Genomic DNA, 20,717 nt, shown 5'->3' with positions numbered 1-20,717 from the left:
ACTGTCTCTTTGGAAACAATGAATCAATAAGGTTACAATGATTTTATTTGTCATCGTACGACAGGGTTACACGACAACATTTAGATTGTAGTCCCAATTTGATACACGGGAAAGAAAACAAACGACAGCAAAAAACTATATTCTATATGGAGGATGAATTGAGGTGTCTCACAGTCAGAGAAAAGAAGCTGTTTTGAAGTCTGGTGGTTCGGCAGCTGATACTTCCGTATCTCTCTCCAGGCGGCAGCAGGGTGAACAGGTTGAGGCTCGGTGGGTTTTGTCTTTTATTATCATTTGAGATCTTTGCAGGCTCGTCTTCTCACCAATACCACTGATGAGCAGTAATAATAATAATGACTTTATTACAGTAGATGGGTGCCAATGATGTTCTGGGTGGTTTTAATGACCCGCTGTATAGAGACACAATAACATAGCTATAAAACAAAATACTACAACATAACATATTCATATCATTGTATTGTGAGATGATGCTGATTGAATAACTATTTATACAGCAACTTTTAAAACCAAGTTATCAAGTGGTTTACAAGAAACCAAAACATAAGATATAAAATAATTGAGAGATGAAGCATGATGATTAAAAACCCCAACTACCCATTTCCCCAATTTACATATCGTACGGTAATTCTCTACTGTATGGTAATGTGCATCTACAATTTATCATTTATAGTCTTAGACTTCCTTCTATTTATGTTATTTTTTCTCCTTATGATCCACTTAAATCATTCACTACATCATATAAAACAAAGATTCATTCTGAACAATTAAACCACCTTTGGACATTTCAAGTGTCAGATCTTTGTATCTGGTCAATTGAACACATTGTCCAAAGTGAACTCTAATGGAAGTTGAACCTGTAAATGTGTTGAACATCAGTGCAGGAAACATCCCGGATATGTTGACATATGTAGGGCAGGCCAAACCTTCTGAAATCTATATGCAGATTCATTCTCCGGACAAATGTCTTTGAGGGAACTTTCTGATAAGGTTACAGATAACAGAGAGCATTCTTCATTTCTTACATGTGTGTGATATTTGCTAGGACGGATAATAAGATGGACACGGGTGCTGTTTCTCTAAAGGACTTTTTTATGAGCCCTTTGACCCTCCCACAATAAATAATATGAGTCACTGCACACAGATGCCCTGGTACCCACTGAGCCTTTAGGTCACGTGCCCTCTAGGACCAATCTAATCAACCATCAGAAATCAGAGCTGCTACGTGAAGAGCAACGGAAACGGGTCTACCCGACAGGAGGACTTCACTAACCTGTCCCTGGACCGGGTGCCTGGAGGTTCAGTCCAGCAGATGGTCCAGGATTACCTGATGGTAAGATCCACCTGTCCTCCTCCAATGACACCACCACATGAAGAGACACTCACACTCTGTCCATGTTTGTTATATATATATATATATATATATATAATGTTTTCATCCTCTCCTTCTGTTCACTCCACCTGTCTCCTCTCCTTCCTGTTCACTTCACTCCGTCTCTGCAGCTGGAGAAGCTGAAGGATCCAGTTGAGCTCCTCAGGGAGCTGTTGGTGACCTCCAACCAGGTAAGAATGAACTCACCTGAGATCAAACACAAAGGGCATTTGGTCTGTGCACAGCTGTTTAGTGAAAGTGTTGCTAACCGTCGTTGTTCTTTCTCAGGCTGAGGCTTGTTACAGTCTGGTGAGCGTCAGTCATCTAGGCTCCAGAGGGAACAGTGGTAAGATGATCACACTCTGAACGTCACATTGGGTCGTCCTCCCTCAGGTTTTCAGACACATTGTAGATGCATAACTGACGCCTGATTTGACGCTGATGTTCCTGCTGTTAGGACACTACGTGAGTGAGGGGATGCACCCAGAGGTTGCACCCCTTAATATACTTGATTTATTAGAAGATTATAATAAAACATATCTATACATCCACCCCAATAACAATTGACACTAACCAATGTGTTCAGACTAAAACAATTACAACTCTAAGTTACAAAATAAATCTCTGTTACTTTAACATTTTTAAAGGTGCACTTGACAGCAACTCATATTTGTAGAATGATAATGTTCAAAATGTTTGAAATACAGGACTAACATGTATTATAATAATTCCATGGATTCAGTGATTTTGATGTAAAATGTACTTTATGATATTATTAATGTTAAGAGGATCTGTGTTGGATCCTGTCCAGGCCAGAAGGGGGCGGTAGTGGAGCGGCTGATGTCACCCACTCTAACCTCCAGCTGTTCTGCTTTAGGCAAACATGTCACACTTAAGTCCTTATAAGCCTCACAAATGTCCCTTCTGATTCAAAAGTGATACTTTAAAACATAGATATTTTGTCCTTTTCCACATTTAGGCAATACAACTAAGTTGTTTTTCTTTTTCTGGCTCAAAGCCCAAAAGCTCTCTCATTCACTGTTATGTTATTTACAGTTATTTCGCATCTGAAAGTCTGTGACACATTCCCCTGCACCTCAGACAACAATATGTTGGTTGTTATATCTTCTCCTAAAGCCTTCTAACCAACATGTTTCAGCTCTATACTCATCTATACTATTCAGGTTCTTTGGACTTTATTTGGCCAAGACTAATATTTAAAGGCAGTTTAATATTTTATTGTCATCAACACTAAAAAAAACATGTTTATAAAAATAATTGATGTGGATTAGTTCGGTAGACCCATCATACTTATGCCTTCAACACAGAAGCAGATCCACTCTGCTCAGTTTCTGGAGATTCTCCACGTGAAGTTGCTTTGCTTTCCTAAAACTGGTAAAAGTAATGAGTCTCTGGGAAATGCATATTTTTCTTCCCACTGTACACAAATAGGAACTTCCACCAAAAACATCAGCTCTGCTTTTTTGCAAAGGTTGTTTTATTTTACAGTTTGTGGGTTGGTAGGGACTCCAGATACATAAATGTATGTGCAAAAGCCTGAAAAAGTAAATGCATCATGGTATGTCCCCTTCAATGATGCATTGCATACTTACTCTTGTAAATGAAAATGTTTAAATCGAGGAGACTGGTGTCCGTGTCCCCAGAGTGATGTTTAATTACTGAAGTTACGTTTGTGACATGTTCTTGTATGTTACTTAGTTTACATACTAAAGCCCAATCATGATGTTTTGTCTGAACCTAAGTAAGTGTTTTTTCCTAAACGTTAAGTTGATTCTATGTCAGTGGCATGTTATTTTACACATAAGTGCCACCACCACATAATGTGCTGCTAGTGGAAAACATCTGAGCTTGCTCATTTCTAAATATATTGAAATCAAACCACTTCTCATGTGTATTGGACACTTTCACAGCTGCTAGATTGGGGTAAAAGTCCTCAGGAAGTCCCTTGACATCTTGATCAGTGACCTACCATGAGTATGCACACACAGGTTGCAATTTCAAATGCTTTACTACCTCCCTTTCATGTGCATTTATTTTTAAGTCAAATGAAAGATTATGGGATTGGAAATAAATAATGCATGACACTGTGGAAATCAGTGTCTTTAATTTCCATCTGATGGCAGTTAAGCACTGAAGTCCATTCTCTCATTTATCTCATCTTGAATGTGTGCATTTTTTATTTCCATTGAATATAACCTGTTGATAAGTTCAGCAAATTATCCAAGAAACCTTTGTTACAAGTTCAGAATGTGGTTTTGTTTGTTAATCAAAACTGCCTCATCAGTCAGTCCTCTTGAGTAGACAGCAGCTGCTCTCCTGGCAGGTTCATCGTTAAGACAGATTGGTCTCAGCTGGGTTGGACAAGGTTTTAAAAGGCTGCCACACCCAACTCCTGTGTTGTTTCCAGAGGGTGAACACCTTCAGTTCACCCTGTTTCTAACTAAATTAATAACCAGTATTTGCTCCCTCCCTGGTTGTTTAGTTGACCTAACTTTATGGTAACTTTTGCTCCACTTTATTTTTGGACTCTTACTTTTGGTTTTGGTGGGCATCCATTGGTGTCTTTTCAGTCCCTTTATACTGCTAAGCAGTGTTTGTGAGCACCCAATGGATGTCGGAACCGCTCTTAATTTAGCTTTTTGGTTTTGACTTTTGGTTTTCTACTGACATTTGTGTGAGTTCCCCTCTTCTCAGCATTCCTAGCTTGAGGGAACGTAATGCCTTCATTTTGCTTCATACGAGTGCTATTCAGTAACATTTTACTGAATATTACAAATAGCCCACACACAAAAAGAGAGTAAACTTCTCAAAGTGAGAAGAAAAGCAGGAAACTCAATTTGCAGCAGGCTTCTAGTGCTCTGCTATTCATAATAATCTCATGACATTTGGTCCGTTTCCTTACAATATGGCACGGTGTCTTTGAACACAGCATATTGGTTCATAGCTGTCATTTACCATCTGTTGAGATATCCTCATCCACACTACATAATTGATCACTAACAAAAACCATGTAAACCATGGCCAGTTCACTCTACGGACTAGTTATTGGAGATTTGGGAATTACACCTGAAAGGCACCATCAACCACTTATGAACTGGTTCCCTGTTGTTAAACACTACTTGGGGAAATTAGAGGGAGGTTTGTGTCCCACAATGAATACAAACAATCATGAAACATGTGGTTTTTGATAAATGATGGAGGTTAGTCATTTATTAAAGTGTTTGACCCAAAACCAAGGTGTTTTGTAACAATAGCTCAGGAAGATACCTGGCAACCCAAGAAATAATCAGGGATAGGTTATGAATCTGAGGGACCCTGCGGACAAACACCTCCGTCCTTCAGGACTGCTTTTGCAAAAGTGCACCACATTTTACATCCAGAGCTTTTTTTTGGAGAAAAGGTAATGTTTGTTTTAACAATGCATGTCAACATGCACATGCGCGTGAAACGCCAAATACTGAAAAGAAAGTGTGAATCTTAAAATGAGTATGATATTTCCTTAAACACAATGATCTTTAACTGGGATAAGGAGGTAGATCATTATACTATACACCTCAAATACTCAGGACATAATTTTGGAATGGTGAAGCATTAGAGGCAGCAGCAATACACATCAGCACCATGAAGCTTTTCTCAGTTAATGTCTCAGTTATTCTGCTGTTAATATGAGAGGGGGCACCACATTAAAGTTGCCATACAGCCCTTGACCTCTAGATGGCAGCAGGACAACAAGTATGTGAGGTTCATTATGCTCAAGCCTTTGTTATTCTAATAGTTCCCATTCAATTAACAGGGCATACAATTAATCACTGCCCAGTTTTGTTTTTCAAAAAAGTAAGATGACTACAGAAATGACTAAACTACGTTTAGACTGGTGTACTTAGACCATGTTGTATTTGTATAGCGCCTTTCTAGTCTTCTGACCACTTAAATTGCATTTAAACAATTCACACCCATTCATACACTGATGGCAGGGACTAGCATGCAAGGTGTCACATCAGGACTAAACATTCACCCATTCATGGGACAACAGGGTCCCATGGGAGAAGAGTCAGCCCCAAACTGTATTTATTTTAAATTTTTAAATGAGAGAATTACAAAGAATTTGTATAATTTGAGTAGGTCTATTGAATGTACAGTACACCAAGTGTATTAGCAGGCAACAACAAGCTGCTTTAAAGATGCAAAGAGAAACCAGCTGCTCAAAGTTCAATATGTAAACCAGGAGAGGCTCACTCCATCCTGACAGATTCACCAGAGACTCTGGCCCTTTGGATGAATTTGCATTATGGTCGAACATATCTGATAAAATCATTGATTATATGACGTGCAGCTACATGGTTTTTGTTTTTGTGCCTTTTGTTTATGTGGGCGCTGGCTTGTCTCTGTGTCGTTTGTGGGCAGTCACCCATGATTTCAGCTGAGCTTTCACTCTGATGCAGGGGGCAACGAGCAGTTTGAGCCATTAAAATGCAAATGTCCTGTGCAGTCAGTCAAGGTTGAGGAAAAGGGCCACAACTGAGGATGTGCTAGTGTGTCAGCTCGTTCTTTGTTCACATGTTAACCGCCGACACGCTGACTCAATGTCTGCTATCACAGAAATGAAGACATCCATACCAAAAGAAAAATCAAAACATTGATTGCTTCAAGTTAGTCTCATAACTGCTGGGGTTCAGACCCCTTTTTTGTTTTTGTGTTTGAGATTCAAATTGAGAACCTATTTTAATGAACTGCCAGGCTGCATGTGATTTAAGTGCAAACAATGTCCATTAAATTAATGCAGGCAATCAAAATACCAATATCTCATCATTTCAGTTGGATTCGACTAGGACCAGCTGATAAATATGAAACTCACCTGATGGCACGTATAACTAGAGTGACCAACAAACGGCTACAAACACCATGACTGGTAGAATATTAGGAGACAAGTACAATCCCGGTTCGCAAAAATAAACGAATGATAAAGATGTAAAATAACTTTCAATATGTTGTTTTTCAGCCCAAGTTTGGTTTAAAACCCGTTGCTCTATTGTTATTAGAGAGGGTTAAGTTTTATTATGGGGCCAGCAGGTGGCAGTCTGCTACCGACGTCATTGTCCAAGTGAGGGTGAGCTTCCTCGAGTGCATCATGAAAACCATCTCCAACACTTAATACTCCCACAATGCACCAGAGCCGGATTGCTTGGTGTCGGGGTTTTACAGGACAGGATGGTTCAAAATTAAACTAAAACGCCCTTCTCTCAATCCAGTGGAGACCAGGACATGGCAATTAACCCACTAATACTGCAGACCATTAGACCTCCTGCTCTGTGTCGGCAGCCCCAGGGCCTACAGTACGCTTACCGTGGGGCTGTGGGATGCATATTAGGAGAGATAGTTTAATGTAATGACCCATTGAAAGATCTCTACTGTACAATTGAGTTGTAGCAGTTGGGAAAGTACAGCAACATTGTAGGCTTATTAAAATGTTTGTCATTAAATATTAGCATGATAGAAATGATTGCTTTACTAACTTTCCCCTTATCCCGTTCTCACCCGACAACAAAAAAGAAAGTGGCATTCTTTTCTCTTTAAAAAAAAAACAACAATGTCAAAATTTCCCTCTCTGTCTGTTTCGGTCTTATATTTGAAGTTTAATCCGATTCATCAGGGCTTTGATGGTTCACCCTGAGGCTTCTTTCATTTTTTTTCCCCTTCTGTGTTTTTAGCCAAGATTGACAGGAACGCTCTCCCTCCCTAAAGCATGATTCTATTAATCTGATTAATGTGCCATTAAAACAGTATAGCAGCAGGCATATCAGCTCAGTAATTGAACCTGGACAGGTTAAAGCTGCCCCTGATTTAAGGTAGCATCAGACAGTGCAGGAGAAATTAAGGTTGGTTGCTCCTCTTAAGGTTGTGACCCTCACAAGCCTGACCTTTGTTCACATAGAACATATGAGCCACCATTTGTTTTTTATAGCAGGCTTTCGTTTGAAATAAAGTACTTGTGCTTTATATTCAACACTATTGTCTTGTTTTTATACATACAGACCTTAAATGGCTCTTTGATACTTTATGGAACAACTTTCATGCAATAAGCTTTTTTTTTTTCACTGGCTTCATATGTAACAGATATAAATAAAGACAGATTTAGGAGGTACTGTAATCACCAATGTCTTATTGTTGCATAACAATGACTGAGGGCTAAGAATCCAACATAAAATAATTTGAATAAAGAATTCAAGTTAGCTGCAACTCAGTGGGAAATTTCACTGTTTCAATATTAAGTGATTTCTCTCTAAAGTCAATACGATATCTTGTCTTATTTCTTCTTTATCCCTTCATTGCGCATGTAAGAAAATTCTCCAGTATGCTACTGTACTGTATTTGTTACAGTCCCCGGGGAGCTGATGGCTCATGAGGCAGGCAGCCATGTCATATCGCACAGACAGGGCTCACTGTCTTTGTCAGTACAAACTGCAGCCTCAGGAAGCCATTTTGCTCAAAACAAAGGGTAAACCCTCTGCAACGCCTCTGGTGGTGCTCGACGTGGCAAGATGCCAAATCTCGCTCTCCAGCCTATGTAGGGGGTCAGGGCTTCCCTAATGCCCTCGGATCACTGAGACTCATGTAAACAAAGAAGTGCTTGAATTATCTTTACCTCCAATCTCTGGACCCGCTACTGGCATGGCCGATCTCAGACAGAGAGAGAGAAATACATTTTCACCTCTTGTATATACGTGAATTACTTTTTAAATTTAAAAGTAGGACTAGACATTCTAAACTGAAGTGAAAAATGTGCCTGAAAGAACACTGTTTCAGAGGATTATCTTGATTCACGCAATTTTGACTAAATGGAGGGATTACATTTGTATTGCTTGCCGTAGGGCAAGAAGATTATCAATGTCTTCAACAACCTTCGTGTGCATAATGTGTATGCTTTAAGATGTTTTCAGCCATTCTTAAAAAAAAAAAGCCATTCACTGGAAAGGATGTTTATGAGGCTTGAATTTTTCTGCACACGTTTTTGAGCATGTGAAACATCTATAGGCATCTCTACGCTTGCATAGATGTCATATCTTCCATTTCAGTGCAGATTTGGCTTTGCATGGCTCTTGTAGTGGTTCACTTTTACCTCTTCTTTATTGTCTTGCAGCCAGCAATGTTTTGACCACCGGTATGCTGCAAAGGGAACACGCTTCTTGTATGTTCTCGCGTAAAGAAGATATGCCACTTCATGATTAAAGGTGCAAAGGTATCGTATGTGTTAAAGATGAATGGATGCAGAGGGGAGGATAAATGATTGTGAGAATGGATGAAGCAGGAAGTTGTTGGACTGGTCTAGTCATGTGGAACCTCTGGAAAGGAAAATGTCTCAATAGCAGGACTCTATGCCTCTCCAGGCGTCAGCCTTTTTGTGGCCCCTACTTGAAGCATGGCGGCGAGATTGGAGAGGTTTGCGGAAAATTCAGTGTGGGAGGGAATGAGAGGATGAATGGATGGATAGAAGGCTGGGTAAGGGGATGAATGATGATTAGGTGTACGGTAGGTGGGTTGAGAAGCTGCGACAAAAAAAACATACCGGGTATAAGAGCGCTTGACAGTTGGACTGTGGCTCAGGAGGTAGAGCAGGTTGGTTAGATCCCCGGCTCCTCCAGTCAACATGTCGAGATGCCCTTTGGCAAGACACTGAGCCGACCGTTCGACTTGGCATTGCAGTTCGCTGCCATCTACAAATGTGTTTGTGGGCGAGTTAAACGGCTGTTCAGAAGTTCAGCACAACCTGCATAAGCAATTTACAGACATACTTAAATGTGCTGGCAATGGTCCATGTGGGTATGTTCGAATATGCACCATGATGGTTGGACATGTTTAGCTGCTCAAGCAATTGTGGTTTTGTATGCACAAATAAAAGTGTCTACTCTGTATGCATGTGCACCTGCAGGTGTGTGTGTGTGTGTGTGTGTGTGTGTGTGTGTGTGTGTGTGTGTGTAAGGCAGAGAGATCACACCGGTGTATAATCTGAGCTAGAGCAAGATAGGAGATGTTTTCCTTCCAGGATGCTGGGCAGGTTTGAGATTGAAGGGTCTGAACAGAGGGGGGGGGGGGGACAAAAGCGAGCGAGCCAGAGGGCGGAGGGGAGTGGATGAGCCGGTGAGATGATAATGCAGCATGACACCTCTGAAATGAATCCCTGGTTACCATGGCGAAGAAGCGGGATGGGACAGTCTCTCAGGAGCCTCAAATAAAGCCAGCTGTAAATGATGTTTGATTAGTATTTAGATCATGTTCCTGCTCAGCAGAGACATTCTGTCAGCTGTTTGTGCACCAGTAACTCCGCCATTGTTCAGCCTTACGCCAGCCTACATAGAACTTACAACGCTAATCTTTACGGTATATTTAACTCTGCTTACTATGATCTAATAAGACCATTTGTTCAGCTTTATCCTGAAACTGTAGTGTGCCTAAATGAATATTAAAAACTAGGTAACATGCAACTCGCTTGCTAGCTAACACCTTATCGATAGTTTGATATGACATGTTGTTAAGCACTCATCAAAGGGGGGAGCAGTTACTTCAGGTCTTTCAGCTACAATGTTTAATTGCTGTTTTTGAAAATATACAGGAGTAAAGTATGAGTCGGAGCATTTTGTTTGCAGATTATAAGAAAACAATTCATATTTTTTCTATTGTATGAAAGGTAATAGCTAAATCACCTATGGACTTTTAACACGGGTGCATTTGGATGTCGTATTTTTCCCATCCTGCAGCAGACAATCCTGTTTGCCAGAAGCTTATAAGAGCAGGGAGGTATCTGTGTACCACACAGTAAATATGGAGAGGCAGCGGGTGGCTGGGGCGGTCTTATTTACTCATGCACCTCAGCATGTTAAGTAGATTTTATTTCAGCTATTTGCCAATGAACTGGGGGATTTTTACATGTAAATTCATAGTTGTGAAAACTGAAATGTGGTTTTCTAAATATAGAAAAGTGGGTTATTTGCATATTTAGGTGGGTGTAATAGAAGGTTAAACTGTCAAAGTCAATATAAAGCTTTCAACTAATATTTACTTATATAGAATATGTGGTAGATGCAAACTAATGTAAATTAAAGCACATTCGATGTAAGGTCAAAATGAACGCCTACTGCCCAGCGAGCTTTGTGTGCTTTTTAGGTGACCGAATCGATTTCATAAGAGACAAAATTAAGACCTTACATCTCAGTAATCTTGGGCGAGATGGACTATATGCTGTATGTGATATGTAGACGGTTCGCCCTGCTAGCTTCTTCCACTGCTGCCTTTGCACTTGTCTGTTTTTTCTTCCATCAGCCAGGCGACCGATGGACTGCTTGCCTTGCCGGAACTAATCACATCTGACTGCTATCTGTCTCCGTCAATTACACACTAGGTGCCTTTTGCCCTCCTGTTACCATGCATTGAAAAGAACCCGATCACACATCCACAACAGACACCTGCTGAATGTGTGCAAAGCAGTTATTCTGGTGGAGCACAAGCAGTGTTGGCTTTAAGATACTACTGTGCTTTCATTCATTCGTCCAATCATTGACTTTACCGGCTTATTGCCAATGGTAAGGACGAGCTGGGAGTGTAGAGACTGACTGGTCGATCACAGGGCTAACACAGATGGTCACTCACACCTACACCTACAGTTATCGGCTTACCTGACCTGCTTTGGACTACGAAACCTGAAAGAAGATGCAAACACAGCTACTCATGAAAGTAAATCACTGCAGAGTAACGCCACTACTAATGATACGTGTTATTAAATGATAACACCGTGTTTAGTTTAATGCTAATTCTCATTGACGACCAATTCAGTGCGTCGTGAATAAAGCTGTCATCAGTATCAGATTTTATTGATGCAGAACTCGATACTAATTAAACTAAAATGAAATCATTACCAACTTCAGAAATGTCAAGCCCACTGATTTCCAAAATGTTGCTATCTACTTATTCACTGTCATGTTCGCAATTGCAACTTTCACTAAATATTTTGATTGCAGACTGATAATCAGCGCACTGATGATACAATACAAATATACATTTTTTTCAATCCAAACAGTGCATGAAGCGCATTAGTGTTTTGGATGAATAGGGTGATGATGTAGATGATGTTATTTGAACAAGGTGGAACCACATGAATTGATTGCATTTTCTTTTTCATTTCCAATCTACTATATTTGATCTTCTCCTACACACTATCTTGGCCATTGCTTTTCTTCATCTCCTCCTCTTCCTCTTGTTCACTGTCTGGCCCATGTCGCATGTATGAAGGGATGCCTGACAAAGACGGATTGCCTCGCCACAGCTTAAAGGTGACTGCCTCGCTCCTTGTTCCCTAAAGCGCTGGATCATTGGAATCCATCATGAGCAGCAGCCCTGGTCTCCATATAGATGGATTACATTGAATAGACAACAGCAGATGGGCACAACAGAGAAGACGAGGGGACTATGTCTGAGAAGAGAGGAAGAAAAGCATGGATAGCAAGACGGCGTGGAAACACATGACTGGATGAGGATGTTTTGGTGCAAATGCTGAAGAGAACCAACACAGTGGAGGGGATGGAGAGAAGGCGAATGCTGAAGAGCCTCACCTCTGGTCAAAGTGGAGTGTACTGGAAGGGGGGGCCTGGGTGGGCACGGGAATAGGGGGCATTTATCATTATTGGCTCTTAGCTCCATCCCTTGCTCAACCTGACATCCCTCCCATACCATTGACATAAATCATGATTTCTCCATAATAGATCCCCTTTCCGCCATGGAGGGGAAGAATGTGCTGCTCATATCGATTTCGGTCTCCCTTCGCTCCTCCTTCCCACATTTCGGCTCAGCACAGTGATGCATAATCATTATCAAACATTGCTGATTTGAAATTTGCGGGATGCCAGGTAAAGTTTGTATTTACACGGCTTAATTTAGATGCATGGGGTACAAAGAGGGGTAATCAACACACTGCGGTTTTCTTTGTATTTTCAGCTGGAGCCACTGAGAGACTCGTAACCATCAAAAAGAAAGATTAAAAAAAAGCAATTATCTTGTGCAAGCTCTTTAAATCTTTTTTTTTCTCAGCTTCTAAAACCAAATAAATATTTGTGTTAAACTCCATGGACCCAGATTCCAGTGCATAAAAGTGGCTTTATATTTTAAAAAAAATAAAATGAAAAAGTTAGGTTTCTTGATTTGTCTTATCCAATAACACATCTTGGATTTCAACAAAACCTTCTCATAAAGCTCAATGTTGATAAGCAGTGCCTAACAGCAGTTTGATGGTGAACAAAGAGGACAGATCGCTTTAACTCTGACTTGGCTGAGCAGGTATTTAAACATTAATAACCCCGTTGTTGGTTTGAAGTTCAAGTTCATTTATCAAGTGCTCTACATTTAAACCATTATAGCACATGCCGCTGTGCACCTGGACTGTGGGCAAGTACAGGCGAGGATCGTCTAACAGCAACAAAAAAAGAGAGAATGCTGTACATATAGGACAGGTGGAAAGGATCATTTTGATTAAAGGAACATATTTGCCAAACGGAAGTATAGTTTTACAGATATTAAAAAGCTGTAATTGTCAACTAAAGCTGTTGTTTTTCAAAGGCAGCTTTAGAAGTAGCATGCAGACCACAAATAAGAATCAAAATCACCACCTGAATCATTAAAAGTCATACATATTTAATTTGAGATCGTTTTTATAATTAAACATTAAAATTTAATATGTTCTTTAATATGTTAACCAGGAGGCACTATGGGACTATATTTTACAAGTGTCTTGATTAATCACCTACCAGCAAATGTATTTTCAAATTATACTATAATTACTCATTTTATGTTTCAATTGTGGCTGAGGATATTTGGAGAAAAGCTGAGGGGTATTTCCATTGAAAGAATGTGATTCTTTATTCTACAAAAATGTTTCATTAGAAATGCATTAATATCTCACAAATCTACAATGTACTGTCAAATCAGTGTAGTGATATTTCTGTCGCTGTTTTTCTGTTTAAATAAGAATAACGGAACTCGTTTGACTCTGTTTCGTCGAGACGATACTCATTTCTGCCAAACGCTGGACATTTCATACTTCAAAATGTGATGTAAAACTATTTTTGTTATATCAGACATATTGTTTTCCATAAAATCTTAAATCTTGATTGTCTATTTCTACAATTACTGGGGGAATGCGTCTCGCCTAATGAGCTGGTCCCCTCACGACACTGCACTGGATAAACTGCTATAGACAACGGATGGATGGTTTCACAGAGACTTGGATGGATTGTTAGTTCTACCAGTGTGATCATGAACCATCGGAATCAAAGGTTATTAATTCAACTTGTAGTGATAAACCATATAAGGTCTGTGGAGAAGTGGAGGCCTAGAAGATGAGCCAGATTAGATTCCTGACAAGCTTGTACTTAATGATGCCCAGACTTAACTACATATGTGGGGGTTAAGTGCTTTATGAGGCCGATGCAGATAGTGCCTAAATAAATGATCGCAGGGTTAATTGCAGTGTTCTCGGCTTTTGATAATGGACTGTATTTCCCTAATGATAAAACATGAGCATCTCCAAAGATCCTTCACTCAAAGTGCCTTTATTGGCCTTTGGTTTCACAGCCCAGATCTCCACACTCCTCCAGCTGTCGCAGCTCTGTCCAAGATAACCTAATTAGGCTCTCTTTTGCTTGATCATTTGCTAGAGTTATTAGATATCTTGCTATAAATATTGTCATAACGGGAGAGTGGATTATTTGGGCAACCAGATCCCTGTTGTGGGACCGAATTGGTGTTGCAGGGAGTGCATCAAGATGAGTGCAGCGTCAGGGAAGGGATATACTAGCATGATATGTTTTTTTTTTTTTTTTTTTAAACAAGCACACAAGCCTGAGGATATTTGCTCCTCAAAGATTATTGTTTTACAGAGCAAGGAAATCACTGAAATTGTGCATTTTGATTCCAGGCCGAATGGCGAATTGTCCTCAAAGTAAAACAACCCTGTAAAGGTCTTAACTTATACTTTAACACATTTACTGATTAGTTAAAGGTGAGGTTAAATCCTCTTATTACCATTAATTAATACACTTTGTGTCAGACATCGCAGAAAAGGGAATAGCTTGGGGTTCGTGTAAAACCTGGATGCAGCGTTAATAATCTGCTCCTCGTGCTCTTAAAACAAAACACACAGTGAGCTTCCAGAGCAAACACTGTGGAGCTGTGGATTCCCCTGTTCCATTCCAGCCAAAGAAAATGCCGTTAGCTAGTTCTCATTGCTATATAATGACATAACTAAGTCAATGATAGTTTGAGCAACACTTCAGTGGCAACTCTGCCACAATGAAGCCGTCCATGCTTGGCCATTTTGCTGCTTTTGTCACTCGTGGTGTGAACATAACATTAGGGAAGTCTTGTACTTGACTGTGTTATGAAATTCGGTGTGTGAAGCACAAAGAGAGAGTGGGCATATATGACTTTCATCTCCTATAGAAACTCATTTAACTGTCAAGTTTTCTGAGCAAGGTTTTGTGTGCGGAAACATACACGCGCATACCCACACACAAAAACACACTGTCTCTGTTGCAAAATGGGTAAAGAGATGTTGCCAACGAGGCAAGTGCTTTTTGTGATTCACCAGGTCTGTGTCTGAGACACAAGAAGCAGAAGAGTTGAGGTCAAGGCTGGAGATTAATGATGTTGGGATACGAAAACTTGCAAGCTACAGCCTGGCTTCTTCTGCCACATGTGTATATATGTATATGTGTATATACACATACATATATGTATGTGTGTGTGTGTGTGTGTATATATGTGTGTGTGTGTATATACAGAATGATTAAAGTAGCACAAATATCGATATTTTGTTTTAATGTGGCAACAGATGATCTAGCGGATGAGAGTTCTTAGTATCATCACTAAAATTCCACCAGCGAAAGCAGCAATGAGCAATGCTTTGAAGATGTTCTTCAATTATTTACATGTCCGCTCATTTTGTGTGATGATTAAGAAGTGTTTCTGTGTCAGACATGAGTACATCATTATCACATGAAAGGACATCCAGTAATGAATACCAGTGCATCAGAAGTCCGGTGACAGTTCATAACCTCAGGAAACCATGCACTCAACTCTCATTACGGTTGTAGTGTGAAGTGGAGACACTTATCAGCTAGAGGGTCATATGACACTCTTTTTCTCACTGAGGATAGAGTGCCACTTTACTCTTGACTAATTGTCCTAATTGTTCCATATCTGAGAGGAGTGACCACAAAAATGGAAGACTCTTAAAATGAAGAGCTTTTACTGTCAATTAAGGAGAAATTCAACAGTATGAGATCCACCCAGAACATATCAGCTTAAAGGAAAAAAAAAACAACATTTTGGCAAATGCAATAATCCACTGTCTAGAGTTAGATGAGAGGATATACCATTCTCATGTCTGTGTGTTATAAAAAGCTACAGCTAACTGTACAGCTAGGATCAAAGGCATTGTTACACTTTGGATTTTGTACGAATCAAACTAAAGACATTGATTAGTGAGCTTTACAGGGGAAGTTTTACACCGTTTGGACAGACAAGCTGGCTTTACCCTTCTTTGAAAATCAATCTTCTCCTATAGCAAACATATGTCTGACTTTTCCTTCATTTGTTTTATATTAAAATTCCAAAAATGTTAACTACATTTCAATTCTTATTTCTATCAAGTGGCCATTTAGGTAGCACGTGTGCCTTACTAACAAAATATACAAAAGGCAGTTTTTAACAGCCTGGTACATTTCAGCTTGAATATTGTCAGAATTGAAATGGTCAGGTTATTAAAACAAACATTTATTGTACAGCCCAGTTTAAACACAAATAAAGTGCCTGAGATAGATAAGAAGATAAGTGGACCATGTAAGTGCTGAAACTGTCAGAGTACTTCAATCACACAGGAGAATGGGAGAGGGGTCGGGGGGAGGGGGGGAGGGTTATTATGGCAGATCGTGGTGGCTAAAGCCTGTTGCCTCTCCACCTGCTCTCTGGGCTGTTACAGTTACACTGTGCAGAAAGCCTCCTAAACTCTAATGGCAGTTTACTGAACGTTTACCCACAAGTGTCATAATTTGCTCTAACAACTACAATTATGCCTTTTTTTGGACATACAGTATATTAAATGGGAACTGCAACATCCATCATTATAACCTGAATTAGTTGTTAAAGAAAGGATGGGGCTGAATTGTCGCTCGACGAGCGTTAAATTTCAAACTCAAAACGTACCGTTTCTACAATTATGTGAGTGTAAACTGAAAGTAGGTCGAGTGTTTAGCTCCTGACAAAAGCAGCAGACAAGCAGGTGAACAAAAGCCAGCAACAGGGAAATGGATTGTTGCAAGAGTGATGTCAACAGTCTTGAAAAAAGTCATTTTTAAAGTGACTTCAGCTTTAAAGTCTGAAGGGTCAGTCTGTTATTTCCATGTATTTTAACTTGAGGAAATATTCTTCAGCACTTAATTCGCCATGAAATGAAGTTAAGCAAAGCAGCTGCCATTTCATTTGAATGGAAGAGGGTTGAAATTTCTGTAAAATTCCTTTAGAAATCACTTTCTGTCTACGTTAGCTGCGTATCTCTATTGACTGACTGAAGGTACACCCACACACAACCTGCTTTGTGCAATTATTTGGGCATTTTAATCCACAGCAGTTTATAAAACCATGGTTTAGATTAATTTGTCCGCCCTTGCATGGCTCACACAGCACTCGAGTCAGCCCTGTTTCTTATTCACAGTACGGAGGCTCCCTGCCTCTAATAATGGATAAACAAACAAGCGTGACGAGCCCGATGTGTATCAGTTCATAATTTAATTATGTTTTGATGGCGAGATCTGCAGGCGTAAGAATAACCGAGAGGGTACGTTGCTGTCAATGTCATGCACTGTTTGGTACATTAGGATGGTGCAGATATTGAGCTGGATTCAATTTCATAAATAATCTGGTGTTGATTTGTTTTTCCAAATCGTTTTGATTTTCCTTTCTAATACTACCCCTATATAAACTGTTTATGATCTTCCAACACTCGTGGCATTTTTAGTTTTGTATTTGAGGAATGGCAAATCTGAGTATGAGGATATAAAAAGGGAGTTAATAGAATACATATATGCAGGATTTGATATGCAAATAATGTCCTTTTGTTGTTATTAAGAATTAGAAAATAGACCTTTTAAGCATGATGACAATAGGAAGCAACAGCCTGAATTACTTTTTTTAATGTATGCAGTTCCTGCAACACATGATGTTGACCTTTGGGCTGTGACTCTGACTGCAACACGCTCTCTGTGCACTGGTGTGAATGGACAATACTGAGCTGCTCTGGCAGGCATGTTTCTGATAAACCAGTGATCTCCCAAAGGCACTTAAAAATGAGCCTGACTTCATTTACATGATAGCATTGCCACAGTGTCTCTGTGAGCATGCTGGGGTCAGAGCAGTGCACTGTGGCATTAGATGGAAGCACGTTGGTGTTTGGGAGAGTGGGGGCGATGGGTGAGGGGAAGGTGCACATCCTGATGAATAAAATGGCACGTAACATTCCTGCTACCCAGCTTCCTTATCTGAGAAGAGAACACACGATGCACAGCACTGTACAAAGAGTGTTGTAGAAAGACAGGGCTCTAGTCTTTGAACGCTGTATCACATTGACACTATATCAGTATGTTTAATTACTTAGGCATGGTTGTGAATATGTATTCTTGCTAATTCCTTCACACATGGGAGTATTTGATTCATTTCTGAATGACGCTATTTTACGTACTCTTCATGCGTGATACTCTAACACCAAGATCGTCATAGAAAGTTCACGTGGATAATGTTGTTACTGTTGTGCAACACCTGTCATTCACCTGAAAGTATGACCAACTAGAGACCATAGCGATGGGATTACGCCAGCACTGACTCAAAATTGGGACAAGAGGGTAAAGTGGGTGGCCCCTTCCCTACTACCTACCCTCCTAAGTCAGGCGGAAATCAGGGGAAAGTTGAAAATTCTCAATTCTCTTAAATCCAACACTAAAGCTATGCTCTGACTTGCAAGGGTAAATAGTTTTCTGAAAGAAGATTTAAGATGAACTTTGGGCTTTCAGTATATATCCTTGATGTAAACCCACTACTTTTAGCTATAGCTAGCTTTGGAATGAATTGTACAGATGGGAATTGGATCATTGCCACTGGATCTTGGGTAGGTAATCAATGCATTACTGTCAGCCTTGTGTTAAATCAATTGAAATCACAGATGCAGTCACAGATGAGGTCGCAGAAACTTCCACTGGCTCCAACATTATGAATTTCGAAAAGGCACATTGTGTAGATTTACCCAACTGAATCACATGCAAAAACGTACCTTTTGAGGCTCAATCTATTCCCTACTTTAAAATGCATGCATGTCCTTCAGGACGGTTGGCATCCTTGGTGAAACAATTATTTATTCCCTCTTTCACCTACTAAAATAAATTATTACAAAAGGCAACACAGTGTCATCAAGCAGTGAGTTTCCCACTTCCCACTCAGGGTTAATTGACTGGAGCAGGAAAATCTGAAAATAATCGTCTCTTTAGTCTGTTTTACTCCAAGATTAATGGTCTGTGTGAGTGAAATAAAGCTTACTTTCATCAGAGATGCTGATGGGCCGACAGAGGCCCCGGGCTGGCGCTGAGGTGCACAAAGGCATTCAGTAATTCTGTCAAAACACTCCAAGCATCCACAAAACACTGATTCATGTGAGCTGTGCTGATGGTTTGGCGTGGAGCTACTCTTCTGTGAACCACAGAGAAACAATCCCAACAGTGTCATAAAACATATTATAGTATGATATAAGTCACTTGTAGCCTGGATGAAGTGGACCGCCACACTGTGTTTCCATGGTGCTGATCCCTGCTGAGAGGCAAGAGAAACCGGTCAGAGAGATCAGCAAGAGAACCGGAAGCTTTTCTTGAGACTTTAGACACACAGACACAGAACCACTATCATATAAAAAAACCTTCCTAATCTGTTCAGACGAGGCCTGAAATCACATATTTAATGGTTCAGTCTGTTATGATGCCTATTCTGCTAATATTCCAATGGCGCTCGCTGTCTTTTCCTAAATAGACCTGCGTGTAATTTGCAGGTTTGTGTGTGTGTGTGTGAACACGAATGTGAAATACCTTATGTGCACATGCTGGGAGCCAGCTCCTTCATACTTAAAGCCATAGAGGAGGATCAGAGCTCAGCCAGACTGGGTAACACCCCTAAAAAGCAGGGGGCCTTTATGCACTTTCTTGATCCCTCCATCTCTTCCCATTTGCTTTCCCCTCCCCCTGCCATGACAGCATGATTAACCATCGGACACACAATGGGGGCACATGTCCCCATAGCCACGACCAGCTCACTCAGACCTGTACATCCTAATAAGGATTAGGCGAGAAGTTAACAATGAATGAAGAAGTCCTTAAGGAGCCGTTAATTCTATTCTGCGCTGTGTCACTTTTCATCCTTGGCTATTCACAAGCCTGTGTTTGAACATAAGGTATAATCCTCTTAAATATCAAAGGTGGACACATCATATTAATTTAGACATTGCTTCCCCCGGCCCAAGGGCACATTATGCACTCGACACAGAGCCCCGGCCTCACCATCTGCTCTATACTCTCTCACCTGCCTCTATCTGACACCCCCATGCACTCAACTCTTTATTCTCTCTGTCTATATTCCCCCTCTGTATTTAGGGTATGGTTTCAGCAAACCATGTATTGATCGCTGACACTTGATGTGAATACATCTCCCATTGTGCTGCATGTTGCAATCAATTAATATGATAAGTTTGTGAATTTTCACTTGTTTGTTTGTCTTTTTGGTTATGTTATCTATAAAACGAGGTTTGGACCACGTTGTCAACGGCAGTGGGGAATCTTCTGGTGAATTTCTCAGGTGTTTGTTTGATTGTGGTGGAACTGGTGGAATGGAGTCATTGGGTCTGGAATGACATGTTAGTGAAATAGAAAACCAGACAGAATGAATACTGAAGGATCAAGGAGGATTCCTGACAGATTGTGGGAGTAAAAGAAAATCCACCGTGCAGTGCATTCCTATGGAATATTGTCGAACTCCCGATGCAAAACAAATATTGATGAAGCAGAACCAGAGAGATCGTCTGTTTTTAGTCCACACGTCCTTTTTACTTGTCAAAATCTTGCACAGAATGGAAGTATGTTTAAGAGGGTTCTACCACACATATAGGAATTTAAAGAGATGGCAAAAATGTGGTTTGTGAGCAGACGAATATCACTGAAAGATAGAACATCAGCTC

Source organism: Anarrhichthys ocellatus, unplaced genomic scaffold (genome assembly GCF_004355925.1).
Source record: "Anarrhichthys ocellatus isolate YVR2014 unplaced genomic scaffold, GSC_Weel_1.0 scaffold18, whole genome shotgun sequence".
NCBI lineage: Eukaryota > Metazoa > Chordata > Actinopteri > Perciformes > Anarhichadidae > Anarrhichthys > Anarrhichthys ocellatus.
This window is presented reverse-complemented; position numbering follows the sequence as displayed.